This window comes from Epinephelus fuscoguttatus, linkage group LG16 (genome assembly GCF_011397635.1).
Source record: "Epinephelus fuscoguttatus linkage group LG16, E.fuscoguttatus.final_Chr_v1".
Taxonomy (NCBI): Eukaryota; Metazoa; Chordata; class Actinopteri; order Perciformes; family Serranidae; genus Epinephelus; species Epinephelus fuscoguttatus.
This window is the reverse complement of record NC_064767.1, coordinates 10,415,229-10,439,502: the sequence shown is the minus strand read 5'-3', so window position 1 is coordinate 10,439,502 and position 24,274 is coordinate 10,415,229. Positions and strand designations below refer to the sequence as shown.

The 24,274-nt window shown below is 39.9% G+C and overlaps 1 long non-coding RNA gene across 2 annotated transcripts in view; it reads right to left on the bottom strand.

Annotated features, from left to right (window-relative positions):
• Nucleotides 1–11,843: 11,843 nt before the first annotated feature.
• LOC125903218 (uncharacterized) overlaps nucleotides 11,844–24,274 on the bottom strand; it is a 43,169-nt gene continuing 30,738 nt past the window's right edge. For both annotated transcript variants that reach the window (XR_007451245.1, XR_007451246.1), the window contains 3 exons: nucleotides 20,254–20,346; nucleotides 17,688–18,351; nucleotides 11,844–12,105 (listed from right to left, as the gene is read on the bottom strand). This is a non-coding gene — a long non-coding RNA (uncharacterized LOC125903218). The remainder of the gene's footprint in view (nucleotides 12,106–17,687; nucleotides 18,352–20,253; nucleotides 20,347–24,274) is intronic.

Below are 24,274 nucleotides of genomic sequence, written 5' to 3'. Positions count from 1 at the left end.
TGTTCATGTGACATCGCGGCTTTTCCAGCTGTGATTGTGCCACCAAACCTGGATGTTTTTAGGACCAAACCACAGCATTTCCAGTGGTATTTTAAGCCAAAACATGACCTTATCCTGGCCATAACCAAGGGATTTTGTGCCTAAACATAACCACATGTTAACCAAGTGTTGTTGAAACACAAAGTTCCAACATAACCACTATATAATAACGTACAACTGTGACATAGCAGCGGTTTGCAGAAACGTACAAGGCAATATCTATTCTGGCAATTTGGTTGCACTGTCTGAAGCAAAGACACACCAGTTTTCCTTTTTTTTTAAACAGTTATCAAAAACCTTAAAAACTTCTGAGTTCACTTTGTTTGCAGAATGTGTTCTTCTAATTTTAAACAGCGAGGCAAAATAAAACTTTTCTACTACAGTAGCTCACATCCAAAAACACACTAAAGGTGTGATTGCACCTTCAGATGTTATGAATGTTGATTCATTAAAGTGGTGACACATTCAGTTCTAAGCAGCAGATAAACATCACCTCCATATATCACTCTGTAAACATCTTTGACAATAGGAGTCGTGACATCACTGATGTAGCAGCAGCAAGTGCACAACGCTTTCATCTGCATGCTTCGCTAAAAACAAGTGCTCAAGAGTGGCTTGTGACCCTCCCCATTTTCCCAAGTTTCCTTGGGGCCTGCTGTTAGCGTAAAGGCTAATGACATCCGGGGGGCTGGGTGTGTGTACGCCTGTTGGTACGGGTGTGCATGGGGGGGGGGTAAAAGGTGTTCACCCTACTTGCTGAGTTGATACGAACCTCTGCAGACACCTAGGCTGAGGAGGGAGGGTGTGACCTCACCCCTGACATAGGAGTTGGCACCTGTCACACACATTAACACTCGCAGATGCAAACACACAGAGACTTGCATGTATAAATGAGAACTGTAGGAAGGCACCACCCAAACGCTTACATCTACGCACTTGCACAAACACACAAACACACTCCGTCTGCCACCTCCAGCTCTCCTGTCGGCAGCCGGCTGGCGAGCACAGTGGGCAGCGTCAGATAAGAGGATATACACAGGCCATGTTTCACGGTAAGGTGTGTAACAACAGAGGAAATCAGGGAGCTGATTAAAGTCTCGCCAGGTAAATAAAACATTAGGACATCCATTATGAGAGACCCAGGTAATTAGTGCATGTCTTAGGTTTAAGTAGAGGAATGTAAAGTAACAAGAGCCACAAAGGAATTCTTCAAAGACTGAAGGAAAGTGTAAGTAATGGAGAGTGATGCTAAATTGCAAAATGACAAAAAAGCTAAATTAAGAATCATCAGTCAAACCTCTGCACGTCGCAATCATCCAAAGTAAACGCGTTGGAAAATATTGAACTTTACAAATCATTCATCAAGACGAGAAACATTAGTATGCGTCTCAGGTTCGCACAACTGAATGAGACTTTAACAGCAAAAATCGTCCATAGAGCATATCTAGACTGTCAGAAGCTGCCCAGAATCACATCTTTAATGACATAGCAACGTTTGGTACTGAGGACACATCTTAATACGTTCTTAGAAATAATCTGTTTCACATTGTTGCTCGTTGCTATTAGTGTTTCCTTCCTATATTGCCAACACAAATTGGTTGTATCACCAGCTTCATACAGCTGAGCAAAAGTAACAGAGACAGAGAGGTGAAAAGTGAAAAAAGATAGATGAGCCAAAACCAATTCAGTCTCTGTAGCTCTCTTGATGATCCAAAATAAGCACTTGACCAAAGCTAACATCATAGACTGCAGCTATATTTATGGTGCAGATAAAATATTTATATAGTGAGTCATAAAGTCTGGTCCTGGAAAACAGCTGCAGGGGTATTAGACACTGCAAGATTTTGGCAATTAAAATACTTCTTTTCTCTCGCAGGGTATGCCATTACACATGGTTTAATATTTAGATGTACAGTATGAAAAAACAATGTCATGCAACATCTACACTATCATCTCCTCAACTGACTTCAGTGTCCTTTATTTTGTCATATTATTTTTTGCGGTTCTCCTTCTAACATATAATTTGACTTGGGGAGAGCAGTACATACTGTAAATGAATATGGAAGGGTCCTTAACAAAGTGATGGGTGAACAAAATGTTATTTCATATTGTGAGCTGTTTCTAATGAATGTAACAACATTAAAAAGTCATTTTTTTTCCTGGGAGTAGTTTGATCTCATATGAGGAGAACTTGTCGGATAAATCACTTGAGCCAGACTTTGGGGGGTTTGGAAGAGCAGTTTAAGCTAGAAGAGGTATGAGGAACCCATCATTTAACACGGCTCCTTTATCATCCAACATTTAAATCCCACTATGGAAACTTTAAAAAGCATAAACCAAGATGAAACTGAAATATCATATTTTAACAACCAACTCTGTGTCCCAGTTGGAAAGCATATTGTAAAAAGTGCTATGTCAGCATCTGAGGAAGCACCTGTGATTACTGATTTTGGTGGAAACACCAAATAATTCTTAGCTGAGGCCGACCCAATAAAAAAATGTTGGCATCATAGGTTTCTGCAAATCAGAAATGTTATATGTGAACATTATTATGTAGCCGATATGTTGAAAGTTTATATTTCAACAATGCTTTGTTTAGATTTTTGCACAAAAAACAGTTGGTCATGGTGAAGGCAAGATCATGTTTTGGGCGCACAATCCCAGCAGGAAAAGCAGCCAATGGAAACACAGCAATGACTCACTAAAACACAACTGGTGTCTGCAGCTCCACCATCTCCTCCAACTCCCGATGACAATGTCAGCTATATATTCAGCTATAAATTACTCACTCACAAAGGTATTTATCATGTAAAACTGAAAGAAAGATATCAAAATAAATATGAGTTAGGGCGGGGCAATATGAAGATTACATCGTTACTGAGATATGAGACTATATACTGTCTTACATTTTGGATATCGAAGTATCGTGATGTGGCATTAATGGTGTTTTTCCCTCATTTTAAAGCCTGTAGTGATGTAAATGTATCAACTTACCAGACATTTCTATTTGTTCTTGACTTGACTTAACCCACTTATTTGTTATATTCACATTATTGATGATTATTGATCAAATATCTCATTACGTTAATATTCACCTGCTCAGAAATATTGTTATGTTCCATTTGGTCTCCCAGTCCTGGCATTGATGATTTAAAAATACCTAGATATATATTGTGTATTGAGATATAGCCTACAAATAATTGTCAGGACATATCGCCCAGCCCTAGTTAAACAAACATTCTTGCCTTCTCTTCCAGGCTTTAGCCACAAAATTGGCAAACTTAAACACACCAACATTAACCACCCAGTCTAGCTTTTGATCATTTGAGCATCAGAAAATGTTGGAATTTAAACGAGCCATTTCACAGAATATAAACTCTCTTAAGTCATCAGTACATTTACATGCAGCTTGAGAAAATCGAATTATTGGCTTAGTCTGACTGAAATTGGACTATCTGTAGCTTGACTAACACACCTACATAATTCAATTGAAAGTCGAGCTATTGCTGCATGTATCCACTTAGTCCGACTGGAGTCATACTCGGCATTCTGCGCATGCACCACTTCTTCTTTCGCTGGCTTTCACTCAGAAGAAGAAGGAGATGACGCAGCAGCAGCGCAGTAAGTCCCGGAAAAACAAATAAACAAACACCATGGCGGCCGCGAAGCAGACAACACACTTCTGCACGGACGAGGAAACTACATCCATCTCCGCCATCTTCATTTGTCGTTAGCTTCCTCTTCGGGTCAACCGGAACTAGTTCAATACCCGCTATATTAAACAGGGCACAGGGCCGCCTATCGAGGCGGAGTCAGACGTACTTGGTCAGAAATTCGATTTTCTCTTTTGCATGTATACTCAGACAAGACGAGAAGTCCAACTTGACTGATGAGCCAAGCTATGAGCTTAGCTTGACTACTGTGTGCATGTAAACGCACTAAGTGCAATATAAAAAAAGATGGGACTCACTTTCCCCTTCACCCAAATCACAACGCTTGATACTATTTTAATCCTGAATATTGTTAAATCTCCTGATGTCAAAGGAAAACCAGCTCTCAGCTGTGCAACTAAAGATCATTGGCTTCTAGATAAAGAGGATGTTACATATGGTTCAAGGCCAAACTTATGCATTTTGTCATTTTAGAAACATTGACATGATACGCATAAAACTTGCAAACATATTTGTGTTTGCAGAAATGTACATCAGACTGGCTGAAACAGAACATGAAAAATCTCTTGTCAGGAAATCTTTGTCTCCCCTGGTTCACTAAAACGGCACAACAGCCCTGCTTTAAAACTCGATCTTTAGTGAATAATGAATCGCGGCACTATCAAATACAGAGAGGAGGATCAACCTCGGAATCCCAGACTAAACATTGGCCTAGATGCAGGGATGAGTTATGTCTATTCCTGTCTATGGTTTCTTGATTTTGAATGAAAAGCAGCTAATTAGAGATAAATAAATGATGCCAGGCTATCGGTGGCTGTAGGGCCGGTGTTTGGTGTCGGATAGTAGATCTAAGACACGGCAAGGTCCAGATTAAAGTTAATAATGGAAAACTCACTGGTTGGAGTGCTCACAGTACACACAGCAGACATCCACCTACATTGCTGATATGTCTGGTCTTTGTTCATGCTCTAACATGACAATGTTTCATGAATCTAATCATACTGTTTGAGAGTTTGCTGATATACTGTGCATTCACTACATGGCCAAAAGTATGTCGACACCCCATTGTGGCTGGACACCTTAATGCTACAGTCTGCATCCAACTTTGTGGCAACATTTTCGGGAAAGTCCTTTCTGGTTTCAACATATTCATGCCACTGTACATAATGAGAAAGCCCTCTTATTTTGGCGTGGAAGAACCTGAGTCCTGACCTCAACACCACACGACACCTTTGGGATGAACTGGAACACCAACAGTGAGCCAGGCCTTATCACCCAACATCAGTGGCCATCCTCGCTAACGCTTGTGTGGCTAAATGGGAGCAAATCCCTTCTGCCAGGTTCCAAAATGGTGTGTCCAAAAACATTTAGCCATGAGACAGTGTATAAAAGCTGTCATGGGTAAAATTATCATTACTATCATCATTTTAAATATTGTGTTAGATAAAAAAAAAAGCAAAGCAAAGCATAAAAATCTTAATTTATTTACATTACTTATTCCTATTAAAGTGACAGGCTTACGAGGTCTGTGTTAAAAGCATCTTTGAAGGACATCTCTGCCTTGTATATCTAGTTTTCTGTCGCAATGCTTCACAGACAGACCTCATTTAACTGCTTTAACTGCTTTTTCTGCTTTCAAATGCAGCACAAAACGAGACAAAATACCACCAAGATCCAGAGGGGCGTTATGGAAATGGAGGAAGATTCAGGTCATGTTTGATATTATGCACAATATGTACAGAGGGACAGGGGACAAAAAAGAGCATTAATGCAACTACTAAGAGACTCTTTCCCCAGTCTTATTCATTAAACATAGAAAGTTCTCACACTCGCAGTGAATTCCCCCCTTGAGATGAAATTCTAATGTGATATTAAGGGAACTGGGACAATGGCAGCTTATTACCATGAAGCCGAGGCAGGCGGGCGGCCATGTCCCCCGTATGTAAACACTAACAGAGCAGAAGACATTACAAGATGTAAGCTCTGACGTTGTCTCACAGCGAGCGCTGAGAGCACAGCTCTCAAGAGTGTGGCAATTTTTTTCCGGATCTGTATTCACACAGCTTGTAAGTTTGTTTGTACAAGTGGAGGCTGAAATTGCAGCTTTAGTCTTGAGCGAGGATCGACTCTCAAGAAGCACTCATGCTACATTAAGCAGAGACAGAGAGGTGAGGGCATCCAGCTGGTTACACAGTTCACCTCACCTGACACTGTGTGCCTATAAATGTAAATTATATGCAACATATTTTTGTTTTAATGCAGGTATGAAGCTGTTCAACCAGCAAACACAGCAGCAAAGTTATATTTCTCAGTTAGGTGTAGTGGAAATTACTCTGTGTGTTTATACGTGGATATATACTTACACAGAGCAGTGTGAGCGGCTGTTGCGATTTCTCAACCTCTTGTCACTTTTGGAGTGAAAGGTTTATCACCTTGGAAACACATCCACAAGCAACACATCTCCAGCTTTTACTATCTCCCAACTCTGCAAAAAAAAAAAAAAGCTAATTAGATGAAGACAAACACCTGCTGTTTGTTAGTTCAAAACAGCATACAAATCTCACAAAGTACCACTGTTGTCAAGCCTTTTCAGGGCGGGTTTAACTTAATTAACCAAACATCTGTTGTTATCATGGTATTTCATGGGAAAAGCAGTGCAGTGCAAAGAGACTTTAGCCAAACTATGCAGAATCTTCATTCAGTTGCACGTAAAACTTAAAGCTGCACTGATCAATATTTATATCAACAACAGAGCAAATGATTAAAGGCTTGGTGTGTAAGATTTAGGGGCATTTAGTTGTATCTAGTGGTGAGGACTGCAGACGGCATCCAGCTGAAACTTCTTCTGGTTAGAATTCCTTCACTGTTAATTGTTCCAGAGGTTTTTAAAGAGAGCTAAATAATCTGCAGAGGTCTTCCTCTCCAAAACAAACAAACCCGGAGATTTAACACAGATAAAACACTAAATAAAGCAGATTGGTGTTACAAATCAGTGTTTCTCTGCCTCTGCTTGGCATGTCAGAGCAGCCCACCAGCCAGCTAATCTCTGCTCACCTTTTTAATGTAACTTAAGATCCAGATGTTCAGGAGGTTTTCATCATGCACCGAATTCTCCGCAGAGGTCTCTAACTCTGCAAAACAAACAGACATGGTGATTTAAACCATTTAAAACACGGAATAGTAGCAGTTTCACTTATAAAAGGTTGGTGTTCTTCTGATGCTCTTGATGTAGAAGGGCTGCTAACTATGTTGACTGATGCGAAATACAAAAATGTGAATGGCCCTATCCAGAGCCAGTTTTTGGTTTGTTTCAGGCTACATGGGGGTGCAACATGGTGATCTCTGTAGACGACGACCTGCTCCGTATGTAGATATAAACGGCTCATTCTAAGATGACAAAAACACAATAGGTGTCATTCATGAAACGTTAGCAAAACGAATTTGTGTGTAAACTGTTCACAGAAGGAAATTTACGTGTATTCTGGCATTCATCAATATGTGCTTCTCCTCTGCCTTCTTTACACTCTGCAGCTCCAAACTGCATGCCATTTGTATTTAATTTAGTTATCACAGATGCAATGTGGGAGACCTAAACATTACTTCAAATTGAGTTCTGGTTGAATAAGACCTGTGGACGTGGGAAAGTAATTCAGCATCTGTCTCTGGTCACACAGGGCAGCTGGTGAACCCAAATCTGGCAGGAAGTTGGAGGGAGGCTAATCATGGGCGGGGTGTATGCTTATTGCTGACTAGCAGGAGCACGCTGTGAATTTACGACTTATTGGCATTCATGAACATACACACGTGCCTACGATCAAATCCAAGTTTTCTGCACCGTTCATGAATCCGGAGTAGGAGTTAGTACTGAGGTTTGTGCATATTTACTCATAGATTTACTAACATTTCATGAATGAGACCCAATGATTTTTGTTTTTTAGGTGATAGTACACTAAAGAAAACATACTTACGTTCTATTCCATTTCTGCCAATATATCCCCCTAAATCCAAACATTTAACTTTTAAGTGTGATGTGAAATGTGTCACTCGTAGTGAGAAATGTTTCCAGATGTAGCAGGCAGCTGATAGAGCCACTGACTGTACGCTACCTGTCTAGCACCAAACCAAGTCACACAAACTAAGCAACAAGCTGGTGACATAGTGGAGCATTTAACTCCTATTAGGGTGCGTAGAGGCCAAAAGACACCTAAAGAAACAGTGAATATTTGACTTACATTTGACTGCAAGTGACAAAACTGTAAATGAATGCAATGTGTGTTCACCAACCTTATGAGGTGACAATACACCCATGTGATAAAAAAAAGCACGGTTAAATCGACATGTAAAAAAGATGATAAGTTAGGTTTGTCTTATTTCCATACAAAAATAATAGTGACTTAAAAATTGTTCATGTTTTTGACTTTCTGCCACACTATTAGGTCAGATTGTCCATTGCATTGTCAGCACAGGAACCTCAACTTGCTGTCTAACATTACTTTGTCATACAGACAAAGCTGTGCTTCTACTTTTTCTGTTGAGGTTGAACAGTTAACTGATATCCATGTCTGAGAGTTGTCAGAGAGTTTCTCTGTTTTTCCCACCTCACATGTCTTAAATTAAACCTTGGAAACTTCAACAGCAGTAACACCATGTGACAGACACACTCCATATCTAATTGCACATTTATTCCTTTTGGTGTTGCGGTTATTTGTCTCAGCAGAGCCAAACTTCACCTCTCCAAACATGCTGTAGACAAAACACTGACCCAGATACAGATACAGGGACCGACCTCACCTTCCCTCCTGGTTCTGTGTCTACTAGTCAGCATGTTGGAGGCTGGTAGTGGAATCAATGACAATCTTTAAGTGTGATACTGGCAGCCAAATGTCAGCCTGCTCTACTGCAAACCCTTCTTCCACTGCTTAATTTATTGCGTTTAGATTAAATCCGGTGAAATTCAATATTTTAATTGAATGTTTAGAGCCTGAGTGTTCAGTGATAAATTTCCATTGGCGCCCTGCGCTCCACTATCATGTTTCTCAGCCTAATTACATTTGCATAAATGATGTTCGTCATTATTATCACGGGCTGGGTAGGCACTAGAGGGGTGAAAGAAGGAGCTGTGCAGTGTGAAGGGGCAAGGGCATGCTGTAAGGACACTGGCAACTATGATTTTTTTTTTCCTGTGATGACCCACAAAAGTGCCGAGGATACATGTCTCTCCAGTGTGGGGAGAGTGAGAGTGGTAGGTTTCCATCCAAATGAGGTTTCCAAGAAGCAAGCATCGGCAATATCAAGTCTCAGTCCCTGAACAACCGCTGACGTGAATGACTAAACGGCAACAGTTCACTTCAGACAGAACAAAGCCTGATGAGGCAAACCATCAGTCTGTGACCTACTGTCTGGGATCAATGAAAAATTAATTTATCTCATCTTGATAATGTCAGGCAAACCTAATGTAAAGACTGTACAGTTTATTATGAGTTGACCTTTACCTGTTGTTCATTTATCATTGTTACACACAGCAGAGCTCGAGAAATGCTACACATTACCATTTAGACAGTAGAACAAAGTTGCAAAAGTTAAATCTGCATTATCAATATTTTTGATACCGACTCTTGATGTGAAAGGCGTGCTCACACAGTGCCGAATCACCACCGAGCTGCAGCTGTGCAGCTCTTTAATCCTCTTTCAGCTCTATTTTAGTTTTACAGCCTACAGACTCACTGTGTAGTCGAGTCTCATCAAGCTCTTACCACCAAAAAAAATTCTTATAAACATACTGTGCACAATTTTTACACAGCATCAAAGGCAGACATAGGCTGTGTCCGAAATCATTCACAACTTCCTACTCTCTGTAGAGGGAGTTTATGCAGAGGACTATACAGTGAGTTCTCCTGCAACTTGAAAAATACATTCAGACACTAGGTCATTTTAGGCTCGTTCGAGATGAGCCAGGCCTGTGCAGATTTTATCACAAGCATCACCACACAATGCATGCCAGTTAGTCTTGTGTCCCACTTCATCACAATTTGTTCTGATGTCATACAAAAGTGGACAAGGTGGTCACAGTTTTTAGAGCACAGCGCTGCAGCTGCTCTCCACTTACTGCAAGACCCAGGGCATGATGGGAAATGCCTGGCTCTCCCCTGATCTAACAGCTGAGTGGTTGAGATGTTGACTCAATAATATGATGTGTTAGATAAACTTTTCATTTTTTGTTTAATTTCTGAAATTTATATGTAATTTGTCTGATTTGAAGGTTTATTCTGTTAACAGGATACATGTTGTGTTACTGGTGGTGAAGTTTAGTCGTCAGACACTAAATACATTCATTATAAACTACACATAGTGTATTGTATATTAACATTAGACTATTTTAATCATTTAAGTATTTAGCATTACAAAGACTTGTGGTCAGTGTGATGTAAGGATTCTTGAAATAACATCCGTGCAGATGTGAACGCCTGACTATATCTGATGTTAAATGAAAGCTGTTGTCTTGTCAGACACAATTTCTTTAGCCTGTGTAGTTGAGGGGACAGGTCTGCTCTGCAGCAGCAAACTGATATGATGCTAATTTATGATGCTAATTTATGTGAGAATTCATGTAAAATTGAGGTTGGACCATAAATTACAGATCGCCTGGAAAGCATTTTAATAAATCAGTCTATCATCATTAAACCAACTGGAGACTGAGAACAAACTGATATATGGGTCTGATAATATTTATAATAAATCGACATCATATCAGACAGGATGTGAATGTTTCTGTGACTTCCAGTACGGACTGAAGGCTGCTGGACTTGACCCCTGCTGCAGCCGCTGACACTGACACACATTTGTGATAAATACATGAAAATATCCCGAGCGCATTTCACCCCTAATTAATAAATAACATTAACTTACAAAGTACTGTGTGGCTGTTTGTGTTGTGTGATGCATTGCTCTACTTACATTCAAGGAATGACTAACATTACACAGGCAGAGAGACAAGAGGATAGAGAGCTGCGTGGCTGCAAAACCTGTCCTAATTAATGCTATTAATTTAATGTGTAATGTTATACATTCCACCATTACGGCACAAATCGGAGCTAGCTAGCTGCATCATAGCTTGCTAACATTAGCTAGCATTATTAGCCCTACTCTTTACAGTAATTTTGTGCACTACAGAGGCTCAATTGCCGATTTATTTTTATCTCTTCAGGGCCGACGACTACACACTGGATTGACTTGAATTTATTATATGGCAAAAACTGGTAAAACAAGCTTATACATGTTGTTAAAAGTTAAATATGTACAACAGTTCGTTATATACTGCTTAGCGAGTGACTGTTGGTTGTGGTTGTCTATGGTGGTTATACACATAGACATATATACATATATATATATATATATGTATATATATATATATATATGTATAGATGTCTATGGTTATACACTACTTCTCACGGTGCATTGTGGGATACTGAGTCCACTATACATTGGACAGTACAACAAAATGGCGACTCACTGTATAGTAGACGATCTAAGTGATTTCGGACACAGCCGTTGTTAGCAGCTAGCTAACACTCAAGCAATTAGCAATTTATGAGCCATATATTTTCCCAAGAGTTGGTTGAGACACAAACAGGGCTAAAAAGTGAAAAAACTGTGGACTTACATTTGTCAGTTGGGCAGAAACACGACTCCAAATTAATGCTAATGGTCCTCAACGTTTGCTAACACCTGACTTCAGGTGGCAACGGAAGTGAAAAGAAGCAGCAAGAACACCGCCCACACCTGCCCCTTGTAAAAACTTCCAAAAAATTGAAGCGGACTCAAACACTAAAACATACATTAAAACCTGTCAAAATATGTATTTAGAAAGATATGTTAAAATACAATTTACATCACAGATGCTTATGCAGTTACAGAACCAAGCATCCATGTGGCTACTAACTCCAGGAAAACATGTTTATTAAAAGATACACACATACACTCACCCCCCTCTTCAAACATGGTGCATCCAGAAGGTACAAACAGACACACCATTCAATCTGTAACAAACTGGCTCAGGAAATGCAAAGGTTATACTTAAAACAAGAATATTTTATTAAAGTTCAAGTTATCAGATATGAACAATAATGTGAGAAACAACAATAAAAGTATTGCATGGAGGTGTTGAAGGTGCGGACCAAAAGGAAAGTGATTTCACAGTGGGTGTCGGCCGTGGGAGGGGAGAGACAGAGTGAACACATGAGGCAGCTCTTCTAGCCAAAGGTCCCAGGTGTGCCTAATCAGCTGACAACCCTCCCATGTCAGCCAATTAACCGCTGAGGTCTGACAGGACAGTCTGCAAAACAGTGGCCACACTGACTTCCCATGATTGCCACGAACTGCAGATGGATGAATCCTCCTATGTTGCACACAGACAGGAAGTAAAACACTGTGATATGGAGAAGAATCTTTACCACACATATGTAGCAAAAATAACTTTAGAAGCTGCTGATTTGTGTATCTGTCTGCTTAACAATGCAAAAACTGATTAACATATCTTTAAATAAAGTGCAAACAGTACAGTCAGAAAGACAAAGAGGGTACAAATATTTGCTTTCATGCAACACAAAACCTATGTCAAGACAGAAGGGACAATTGTGAGGATGATATATATACCAGAGTACCCCCTCCCTCCATTAGCCCTCACTGGGTCTCTGTCAGACTTATAACTGATGGCAGTGGGTAAGTTGATCCCTGGTAACAGTAACACCACTTGTGGTCATATGTACACAGTGCTTCAGAGCTCTAAAGTGGGTGTCAACCACCGATGCAGGCAGGGAGTGGGAACAATATGTTCCTAAGGCCAAGAGGACGGGAAGAGATGAGCAGAGAGATGAGAGATGTGGGTGTTGGCAGAGGGTGGCAGCTGTTCCAACTTTTAAACAGACTGAGGTTACTTGAGGTTTTAAACATATGGGTGACTGGTCGTCCACAGCAGGCCTGAAGTAGGGCTCAGGCTGACTCACTCATATTTTAATAGATCACTGGAATCTATTCTTCCCCACTCCTTCTAATCTATCTCAACGACATCATCTCCTAAAATTTTCTTAAATTGTTTTCTTTGTTTTAAAATATTATCCAGAAACAAAAGACTTTCTCATCATGAAAAGAACTAACTTAGTTGTGGTTGGGTCACACTGTAGTGGATGAGGCTGGCAGAGAACCGAAGAAAACAAGCGACCAGCGAAGTTGAACCAATAAAAAGCCAGATATTTTTCCCAAGAGATTGCAGACCAAATCCAGAAATTACTTTTATGTACTACTAATTTGCAACAACAAATACAATTTGAAACAAACTTGTTGGTACTGGATGCATCTGCAAAACATTCACTCACAATGTGTTTCATTTGTTTTCTCTACAATATCCGCTCATAGCTTTTAAAGCATAATTGAACTTTTTTATGGTTGTGTTTATGCACTCACAGAGCTTGGTTAAGGTTGGGGAAAGATTGTGGTCATGGTTAAATGTTCAAAAAGCCAACAGCAACATGAAGCACGAGATATGACACACAACCTTTCCTTAACCTTAACCAAAGTGCTTTTGTTTGCTAAACCATAACCATGCACCACTCAGGATACAAACCATCATCTGCACTGTGAAAGTGCTGTGCTTTGGGAAAAAAAAACATTGTTAGTTAACAGAATCCAGATAGAAATGAAATATTTATTCTCACATGTAACTGGTAAAATAAATTAGTAGTATTCAAACTCAATTTCTAGGCCACAGAGTTGATCAAACCAGAAATAAAAATTGTGAATATTGGATTTCTATTGTCAGAAGATGACAAAGACAACTCCAATTCAAACAATCCTGTATCTCGTGAATGTGTAAATACAGTAGACTGTTCGCTAACAAATTAGCCTAAAACATAACTTGACATTATCAAAGCTATGTCTGCACGGTTTGGTGTCTCCACACACGAGACAGATCAGGGCTAAGGTGGAGAAGTATCTTTTTCTTACCTGGTTATGAGGCTGGTTGATATGGCCTATAAATAATATCACAAAACTTTAAGGCTATATGGCGTTACACAATGTGCACCTTGATATTTTGCAATCTCCTTTAAACCACTGTAGACTCATAAAATACTAAACTATTAAATAAACTACAGTTGCAAGAAAGTTAAATAATGTACTGTTACAATAAAGTTTAGTTAAGTACTGTTATAATAAAGTTAAATTAATTACTGTTATAAATAAAGTTAAGTAAAGAACTGTTACAATAAAGTTAAAGTACAGCTATAAATAAAGTTAGATAAAGTACTGTGATAATAAAGTTAAATGAAGTACTGTTATTTATTTATTTATTTGGATCTCCATTAGTCACTACCAAGGCAGCAACTACTCCATACAAGCAAACATTACATCATAGAGTAAAATAAACATATCATTAAAAAATCAAGGCAAAACAGAACAAAATACAACCAAAAAACAAGAAAACTGCAAAACAAAAATTAAAAAACAAAAACAGACAAAACCAATAGATTAACCACAACATAGTCAGATTGTCACAAAATAATAATAATATATTGCATATAATATATAATAATAATGATAATAATAAGGATTGTACAGCTCAGAGGTAATTGCAGTACTACTAAAAACAGCATATACAGTGATTGAGAGAATTAAAGACCGGGAGAGTTTCACATTAAGGTTCATACAGTCTGGTATTATGGAACAAACAAAGTTTGTACTGTAATCAATAAAGTTCAATAAAGTACTGTGATAATGAAGTTAAATAAAGCACTGTAATAATAAAGTTAAATAAAGTACTGTGATAAATAAAGTTAAAGTATTGTTAAAATGAAATAAATCAAAACAGAACCACTGGTGCTTTTATTTTGAAGCACCAGGCTTGTCTCCGGCTGTGTTTTGCTGTGAACTGTTAGCAGTTAGCAGAAAGCAAAGACTGTCCATAACAAAAGGTAAGATATGCTATACACTTCCAATCTCCTATGCAGGAGTGGCTGTCTCTCCCCTGCATACACCCAACCTCGTTTGGAAGTGTTGTCAATGTCATGTAGATGGATGAAATCAGATTCAAAACAATACAACACTATATACAGTACAAATTTAATGTGTGTTCCTTATTTTGTCGCTCTTTTATTTCAGTGTTGGAATATTCAAGAGGTTTGGAGCCTGTGAAAAATGGGTCCAATATTTACTTAAGTGACTCTGGAGTTAAAACAACTGGTCACAGTCTTTACTTCCATTCACTTTTCCCATTGGAATGAATGTACTCAGGGCCGCCGAAAGTCTCCTAAAGGGGCGGGACAGTGGCGAAACCAACGTGACACAGATACAAGAAATGAATCGAAAGTGAGCTGTCTTGGTTCATCAGCAGTCTCTGCAGAAAGTTAAACTGTTAACACAGTGCTGTTTGTAAGTATGAGACAAACAACACTCCAGTTCACATATTAATAATATTTGCAATAATGCTGTGAGTCTTTTTTCCCTTTTTGTGTCTGTGAGATGGAGACGGTCGTAGGAGAAAGCCAGAGATGCCAAAGCAAGTCTCATGCAGGCTGCTTTAAAAATGACTTGACAATTTATACTTAATGTTCATGATATAGAAGGTGGAACAAGCCACGATATATTGAGTGTAGCTGATGTATCGCCCACCTATACCTGGTTACAGTTAGTTTATGGAGTTTAGCAGCCATCATATTGGTAAGGAGATCTGTGATGCAACTGTAAGGACTCAATATGATATTATGTAGTCATGCTCTTTTATGATACAGTTCAATTTAAGCATCCAGTTTGGGTGGAAAAAAACTTGGGTGAAGTCAGATTGTAAGCTGTATTTTTGTGAGATATGATCCGTAGTTTACACTGAGAGAAAAAAACACACTGAATGTAAATAATGGAGCAGAGTCCTGAGTTTTAAAGGGACAGATTTCTCAGGATGACGTCAGCACAGGCTCTTGTTTGTATAACGTTCGCTGCTTCTTGATTAAAAGCCTGCTCAGATTTTCACCCGGAGGACTTCTCAAGAGGAGTAGCCTGGCTTCAGCCTCGGTGACCAGATCCTATTAAGAACTGCAAAGAGGTTTTCTCCTCTTCGCTGCGGAAATAACTGCCGTAATGTCTCCCCTTCTTCACCACTTTGGAATGCTTTTCTCTGCCTCCCCCCAGCCCCTCTCACTTTCCCTCTCTTTCTTTCTTTCTACTCCCATGCTGAGAAGAGTAAGTGAGAAAAATGATTAAATCATATTTTGTGGGGGCGGGGGCTGGGCAGGACAGACGGGGGCTCTTAAAACAACACTAGGTACATCGTCAAAAAGCAATTTTGGCGCTTAGGTTACAGCCACTGACGGGCCGTTACATAGCGCCCCATGGTGTGGGGCTGGTGGTTAAAATATGAGTGGGGCTGAGAGGACCTCCTTATAGTGATTGAGGAGGATTCCCCACTGTGCGAGGCAAGCTGGAGGTTAAAGCCCAGGAAGATTCACTGTGCACTGCTCTGCTGGACAGGATAAACCTGTCTTCCAGATTCCCCCCCAGAAACAATGCCAGTGGTGGCGCATTATGTGTAGGATTAAAACTCATTACCTTCCGTTAAACACAATGGATCAAAGTTCGTTTGAATACTCGTGAGACAACAAATGTGCTCACAAATTCAGGTCAACTTTGATTTGATTGACTCCAAACACATTTCCAGATGGAGAACTTCTCTTCCAGTTTCAAGGGGAGCCAGACGTTCTCATTCCCCAACAAGAGCGGGGAAACCGATAGCATAATTTGTCCGCTTAGGGAAGCTCCTGTCGCCACTAAACCTTTGTTGGAATTAAAGCCAATAGAGGGTGGAGATGCCCAGGGGACCCCGGTGTTGTCTGAAAAGTCGGGAGTAGGGTTACTAGAAAAACCCATCCCTTGAGTCCGACCCCCAGCGTGACCCCTTCCCACCCCAGGGATGGCCGAATGTGCAGGTAAGGAATGAACACAGTGCTTCATGACAGTGAGATGGTAAGTGGTGCCATTGTCAAAAGGACCATCCAGCAGGGTATCAGGAGGTTAAGTGTCCCACAAAAAGATCCTATTCTTCCACCTCAATCTCAACTGCCCTCCCGCCACTTAATAGATCTGCAGCCCTCCTTCCCTCTATCCATACAGCACACACACAAACCATAACACCTTCTCAAAGTCTGTCAGATGCTTTGACATGACCTCTTAATTTGACTGCATTTAGTTTTTTCTGCCTTTTTGTTTTCTTTTTCATCGCTGCCGACTTCAAAGCGGGGGCTTGTGACAGGCGGCTACACTGAGAGGCTGTCACTGGCCAACTTCAAACGCCGCCATATAATGCCACATTGTCATAACTAGCTACCTGGGCCCCTCGTTATGATGTGAAGATGATATGCCCTCGCTGACCTCAAAGTGCTCCATTATAACAAGCATTCTTTTTTTGCTTTGCAGTCTTTCTACGCAGATTGAAGTATTCTATAATAGCTGTACTGTATGTGCATAAGCCAGTGTGGTGGAGATCATATATGGGATCTTTTCTTTAATAACAAACAAGGACTTTAATTCATTTTATATTCTTTAACTTAATCAATGGTTTGCTTCACAAGAACAAAAAAGCATGACAATGGATGCACAGTTAATGAGTGTGTGTTATCCTTTCAGTCAATGGTCAGTTAAATTATTTTAAATTAATTGAATAATGTGGTATATGGGTTCAACATTGTTTTTATTCACCTGCCCAGTATGGCAAATGAGTCATAAATTGCCTGAAGTGAATTGTTTTTTGACCCTATACAAATTGTTTTATCCAAGCCCGCAACAGAGACTTAAAAGAGAGTTACTTGTTTAAAAAAAAGACCCCGTTTTGTCTGCCCTGCTCTCAAACTTGCTGCAAACTGCACAATATGTTGGATATTTCTTGGATAACAGAAATGCTCACTTGCACTTCAGCTCATAAACTTTGTCTAGACCTACCGCCGTTTTCTAGCAAGTGGTACTGCACATGTGCAACTGTCAGCAGAGATGAGAAGAAAGCGGGATGGCACACTCCTTAGGTACTTCCATCATCCCCTACAAAACAAAACATTGTGTTGAATTCTTTTTTACCACTTTCCCACTCTAACAGGTACTTTGCTAGATTTACTCGCCTGGCATGGAATTTCTTAAGGCGGCACGGTGTGCAGTGGTTAGCATTGTCACCTCACAGCAAGATGGATTCTCCCTGTGTCAGCGTGGGTTTTCTCCAGGTACTCCAGCTTCCTCCCACAGTCCAAAGGCATGCAGGTTAACTGGTGACTCTAAATTGTCCGTAGGTGTGAATGTGAGTGTGAATGGTTGTCTGTCTCTATGTGTCAGCCCTGTGATGGTCTGGTGACCTGTCCAGGGTGTACCCTGCCTCTCACCTAATGTCAGCTGGGATAGGCTCCAGCCTCCCGTGAGTTATATACTTTAATGTAAAGTTACATAGGCTAGTTTTAGGAAATTAGAGTTATGTAGGTTAGGTTAAGGAAAGAAATGTGGTGACAATGTACCTCAAGATAAGTCAAATTTCATTTGGTTTCACACGGGACATGAACACTGTTTCCTGGGTTGGTATTTCACTTGCCCCAGGCAATCAGGCAGTCCTTGTTGTTGAGTCCTGCACAGAACATATGCAAGAGTAAGATTTACTTAAAAGCTTCACAAAGAAAAAAAAAAAGACTCAAAAGTGATTGCACCTTTTGTGTTTTATTTCACCAACCTTAAAATTAAAACACAGTCTTCTTCAATACACCATGCTTTATTCACCAGATGTTTTCTGCTATCTTGCTTTCATCAGGGTTCTGGTTTCCTATGCACAGTCCACTGATCAGTCATGTGACAAGTAAACAAAACAACTACTGCCCTACTACTTATTTTGGGGAAATTCAGAGTGGTGTACGTACATTAGTCAAACTATAATCTGTTAATCTGGGCCAAACCTTTAAAAGGCTTTGTGTTTAGCTTGCTTAGATCTCTGGCGGGTTCACTCAAAGTAGGTGAAATAATACTTAATTACTCTCTCTGTCACTGTAGCTGTCAGTCACTGGGGTTTTTCTAAATTTCGCTAAGGCAGTAAAATCCGTTGCTCCAGATAGGTGCTTAAAAACTTACCACCTATTACTAAATACAGTGAGGTATGTGGCGACAGTGTTTCGGATGCACTGGCTCTTCTTTCAGCAATAATTCTGATTATTAGATTTTGCAGGTCACTCACCAGGAAGTCACTCAGGCTCCAATGAAGATGCACATGTGGACATTTCTCACAACTGTTCTTTCCCTATTTGTCACCATGGCTGCCTCTCCCTCACCCTCTCTCTCTATCTCCTTCCGCCTCAACACAACTTTCCCCTGTCACGGCATATTAAAAGTGGTTTACATGTGCATGTCCAATGCAATGAATATGGATGTGACCTCTTTCTTTGGCGCCTGGCCGCCCGCCTGCCCTCTCACAGGCACCCCTCCACCCCCCAAGGCACAAGACACCACTTCTCAATGAGCACAGCATGCATAGGAGACACAGCTTCACCCCCACTGAAAACACACACACTCTCTCTCTCTCTCTCACACACACACACACACACACACTAAGGAATTACACTCATAATCATAGGCACACATGCATATATATACATGCATGTATGCACACACACACAGAAACCCACACCCGACTCTCTCATGCTCTCGCCTTTTCTCTGCTGCCTCCCTCCACTGACCTTTCACAATGTGTTTTACATAAAAATAAAAGAAGAAGGGGGTAGTAAAAGCCTCAAGACTGAGGTGAAGGAGGATACTGATTTATAATTCATGTTTGTGACACCTCTAATGAAACTGTGGCCTCTGCTCTATGTCTTTATATGTGGGGGTTCATGGCTTACGGACATGTAGACATGTATTTGTGACCATGTTAGCAGGTACCTGTGAAACCGAGGTTAATCTATCTGTGTTTGTTCTCATGTATTATGTCTCTTATAAATTAAAAAAATGCTGTTGTGTTTCTCATTAGAAGTATGATTTCAATGAAAACTGAATTTTAAATAGACATTTTTTTAGTGCCTATTGCCGGCAGCCAGTGGTGTAGGTAGGATGGGCCCCAGTGCACACTGTTATGACGGGCCATGGCATCAGATTTTGCATTGAAACAACTACCGTATATTTCAAGTATCATCAAATGATGATGAAATACAGACTTGACGCTGGACAGCATCAACAAACTGTATGTACTACCAAGCATCACTGCAAATCTGTATATGGCAAAAATACCAAATAAAAAACGAAATTATTCGTTAAATGGATTCTTAAAATGTTTTTTTTATAGTTTAGATAAAATAAACATAACGTTACTATTTCACAAAAGAAACTCTCTGTGGGCCCCTCCACCCCATGGGCCCCGATGCAACCACACTGCCTGCATTGTCTATATTTACGCCCCTGCCAGCAGCCTTACACCAAATGACTTTTAAAGTAATTTCACTGTCACAAAAGAATTTCCAAAGCTGAAATAAAATGACGAGAGTTCTACCTCAGTTGATGCATACTCCAATGATCCTACTTGTTGGGTGTGAGGTGGTCATGAAACCCAAGTTGAGCTGTCTTTTTTACTCGTCTTTATGTCCTGAAAAAAAAACCAAACGTTTCAAATTATCACTTGGCTCATGCAAATACTGAAGTTAAATGAGGTGAACATTGTCAACAACCAATAGCAGTGCTCTAAAGTACCAAACAAGAAGCAGCAGTAAAAAGGAGGGAACTCCTGTGAGGAGCAAGAACAAGTCTTGATTCTCTTGGACTGTGGAAAAGGACGAGAAACTGGTGGAGCTGTGGAGTGAACAAGAGTGGGTTTAAATCGGTGTGTATCTGATCTGCCAACCAGCACTTATTTAAAGTGAGAAACCTTAATTTTTGAAACAGTTCACCCCCCATTTCTACTCCTCTCTTCTCCACTAACAGAAGCTGGTAGTGAGTTGAGGCAACTAAACACAAAATGCAAAGTTTGTATGCAAATACAGTTTGTCTTTTTCAATGACAATGATGCAGAACTGACAAGAATACAGTTTACATAAGACACATTTATTTTGTCTTTCTAGAGTTACGTGTTTTTGCGGGCACATTGAGGAATTTTTAATATGTCATATTTCTCAAAGGGAGTTTGGTGGAATATTTTACACCAGTAGCAGGATGGGAAATAATCTCACAAGGAATCAAGTTGTAGTCTTGTAAATAGTGACCCTGCAAGATCTGCAGTCTTTGTGAAGTCTTATAGTGTGTGACTAAAAACAGACATTAGTCTTAAAAGTCTTCTGAAGATCTTTTCAAAACCCTCTATTGAATGGTGTTTAGTTGCTATCACTGCATTTTCTTTTGCTGTTTTTATCTTTATAAATATTTTTATTGCCACTATCTACTTTTGAATTTCCCTTTTATAGCTTTTATTCACATTCTCACATGACTTACCTCCTGTATGCACTGGTCTGTTGATGTCTTGCTTTTTATATTTCTCTGTCTTATTTTAGTTTGTTTAGTTTATCAAAGATGCTATATAAATAAAGTCTCATTGATTTATAGCACAGTTGACATGTGCATTATCCATCAACTTCAAGTAAACAACCAGATTTCTTTCTTTTTTTTAACAAAGCAATAAATGACGTTCTTGTGATCGTAGGTCATTTCATAACAGAGTGAAAAAACAGATCTGTGAATCTGTGACAACACGCACATTTTTCTTTCTTTCAAAGTCCTTATTTGGTCACTTTAATTGTTACCTTGTTAAGACTAATTACACAATAGCGAAGGTGATGCTGGGCTTAGCAATTAGCGCACAGGAGACAAGCTCAGGCTAATCATCTCAGGCTCCTTGGCGGCACGTAAGATGTGATGCTGGCACATAGGAGCACAACCACCACACTGGAGAGGGGAGGGGTTAAACATTTGTTTTATGATCAGAGACAAACCTTGTGTGTTGAATTGAGACCAAAGACGATGTGTATATTTAGAAGGGAATGTGTGTTCGTGCAGGTCTTGCTCCTCTGTACTGTACATTAGCTTTAAATATAAAGCAGAAACTAAAGCTGTAGCTTTCTTTTTTCCTTAGTTTAACTCACAACACATACACACCTGCACATGCAATCACTAACTCACAAAGATACCAGAACAGGAAGCTTGTTTGGGAAATGAGCATAAATGAGAGTGTTATCTTTTTCTTTGGTAGCTCTCTAACAAACTTAAAATGTGGCTACCTGGTCTCAATCAGAAGCAGTCAAAATGCGGCGCTTGGTAGTGACTTACAACAACAGACGCCAATGAAAGAAGCTGTCCTTTAACGTCATGTTGGTCAGCATTATAATTTAACGGCACCCAGCGGCATCAGGGGGAAATGCGGCAGGACAAGAACGAAAGTTAAGGCACCGAAAGTGCGAGTGGGGCAGCCAGGAGTGGCAATGGATGGGCCCAATAAACACAGACTTTCACCCGGGATAAAGGTGTTCGTGTCCCATAAGATACTAAAACCAAACCCTGTTCTTCTTTCCTAAACCTAAGCACTTGCTTTTGTTGCCTAAACCCAACCATGTGTTTTTGTTGCCTTAACCCAACCACGTGCATTTGTTGTTGAAGGAAAAATAAATGTCAATTTGCGGTGTTGTACCGACTCATCTTGAAAGAGACTGTATGTAAACGCTAAATTTCCTGTGAAAACTGAAGTGTATTTTGAAAGAAGACAATGCATGTAACAGGCAGAACTTGACATGGCGTCCCAGGATGTCAACAACCAACACACCCAGCGTACTTTTCCCGGCATATTTGGACGTGGAAAGTTCATGACCCAATGTAGATATGTGACGGGGTCGGAGTGAGAATGAATTGAATGTGGAGGTTAGAGGTTTGACAAAATGACACAAATAAAACCTGCAATAAATCCAGATAAAGAACATCTTCAACGAAAGCTTATCCTCATACACCCCACAAATGATGTCGTCATGTTACATACTTAACGTTCTATAAGCTGTATAAGTCACGTAAATAATGTTACGTTGGTTAGGGTCAGGAAAAAAACACATTAAGGTGTCATCACGTTACTTACTTAACATAAAGCTATATACTTAATATAAAGTTATACACTTGATATAAAGTTCTGTACTTAAATGTAAAGTTAGTTTGAAGTAGAGTTAAGTAGGTTAGGTTTAGGAAAAGAAATATGGTGACAACTTCTCTTAAAATAAGTAAAATTTCACTTGGTTTCACATGGGACACCAACATTGTTCTCCTGGGTGACAGTCCTGTGTTTGTTTGACCCATCCACCACCCCAAACTAGCTTCTAATGCAGACTTTCGCTCTTTATACTTCTTCCTTGTTTACTCCAATCAGCACATTGGTCACTTGATTGCAGTCCCCTGACATTACATGTGAAGTTAAGTGTAGTAAAATGTAAAATGATTATGTTTATGTTTATTTAAGATACCTTTAAAATGCTGATGATTACCAAATATAACATGCTACTTGTTTTTTTTTATTATTTTAGGCCTTTTGATTTAACATCTGAGTTTATGGCTTTCCAAGGCGTGAAGCTGCAGAAATTAAAACCGTAGCATCTGAAAGATTTAGTAGTTAACAGTTGTTTTTCAGTAGCATAGTCAAGTTTTGTTAATGGTACTTTCCCAGACGAAATATCCCCATTTACAAAACCCAAATTTCCTAAAAGCTGAATGAGTAGGATGTGGAGCAGAGGAGACGGAGAGGGGGGGGGGGGCTGGACATATTACACATTGTAGCTATTAATGTCCTTGAACTCTGGTCTTTCCCAAGCCTGATGAACAATATACCCTCTGTGTGGGTTCGTGACACGGCGGGGACAGAGCGAGGATGCTCCAAGTACTGTGGCACCACTAGACCAACACAGTGGCATTGGCAAGCGTCTGGGGTTGAGTCATGAGTCAAGCACGTCTTGCCAATCTATGAATGTGTGTATACATAACAGAGACGGGTGTGCTACAGTATGATTACTCATGTGAGGATGGAGGGGGGGGTGATTTGGGGGCAGGATGTGGTTCAAATCGACAAGGGCAAATAAGGCTCTCCTTAAAATGTCTTTCTTCTCTCTGTGACACGAATATGCATACACACACACACACACACACACACACACACACACACACTAATACATATATATCATATATATATAGCGAGAGAGAGAGAGAGAGAGGAGAAGAAAAATGTTAACAGAAATATTGATGAAAATGCACACTGACATTAAATACACACAAATACATTGCATGCTCACATATGCATGGATAATGTATGTTTACACACACACACACACACACACACACACACACGCACACACACGCACACACACACACACACAGAGCCATCTATATCAACTATCATTTGTCAAATGCTGGTTTCCCTCCCTGGCACCGAGTTATGAACAGAGTGGGGAAAGTTCAAAACCCAAATTCCTTTGGCCACGATTTGTTTTCTTTCCCATTGATCACCAAGCAGCTGCTGACTGATTCTCAGCATAGCCAACATAGCCACAATGTTTTCT